The sequence below is a fragment of the Gopherus flavomarginatus genome, unplaced genomic scaffold (genome assembly GCF_025201925.1).
Source record: "Gopherus flavomarginatus isolate rGopFla2 unplaced genomic scaffold, rGopFla2.mat.asm mat_scaffold_655_arrow_ctg1, whole genome shotgun sequence".
NCBI lineage: Eukaryota > Metazoa > Chordata > Testudines > Testudinidae > Gopherus > Gopherus flavomarginatus.
In genome coordinates this window covers 34345-35075 of record NW_026115133.1, presented here as the reverse complement: position 1 = coordinate 35075, position 731 = coordinate 34345, and positions in this window count along the sequence as shown.

Below are 731 nucleotides of genomic sequence, written 5' to 3'. Positions count from 1 at the left end.
CGCTTCCCAGTGGTCTCGCAGAGCAAGGGAGAGAAGTCAGCGCCCTAATCCCGCAGGAAGGGCTGCTCCCCAGGCCCCTGGCAGAGCTGGGGAGGGAAGCCAGCACCCCACCCCCAAAGAAAGGGTTGCTCCCCAGTGGTCTCGCAGAGCTAGGGAGAGGAGGTAGCGCCCTAGGCCCGCAGGAAGGGCTGCTCCCCAGTGGTCTCACAGAGGTAGGGAGAGGAGGCAGCGCCCTAATCCCACAGGAAGGGCCGCTCCCTAGTGGTCTCACAGAGCTGGGGAGAGGAGGCAGCGCCCTAATCCCGCAGGAAGGGCTCCTCCCTAGGCCCCTAGCAGAGCTGGGGAGGGAAGCCAGCGCCCAGCCCCCGCAGGAACGGCCACTGCCCTGTGGTCTCACAGAGCTAGGGAGAAAAGGCAGCGCCCTAATCCCACAGGAAGAGCCGCTCCCCAATGGTCTCGCAGAGCTGGGGAGAGGAGGCAGCGCCCTAATGCCGCAGAAAGGGCCACTCCCCAGTGGTTTCGAATAGCTGGGGAGTTGAGGCAGCGACCTAATCCCTCAGGAAGGGCCGCTCCCCAGTGGTCTCGCAGAGATAGGGAGAGGAGGCGGCGCCCTAATCCCGCAGGATGGACCGCTCCCCAGTGGTCTGACAGAGCTAGGGAGAGGAGGCAGTTCCCTAATCCCGCAGGAAAGGCCGCTCCCCAGTGGTCGCGCAGAGCTAGGAAGAGAAGGC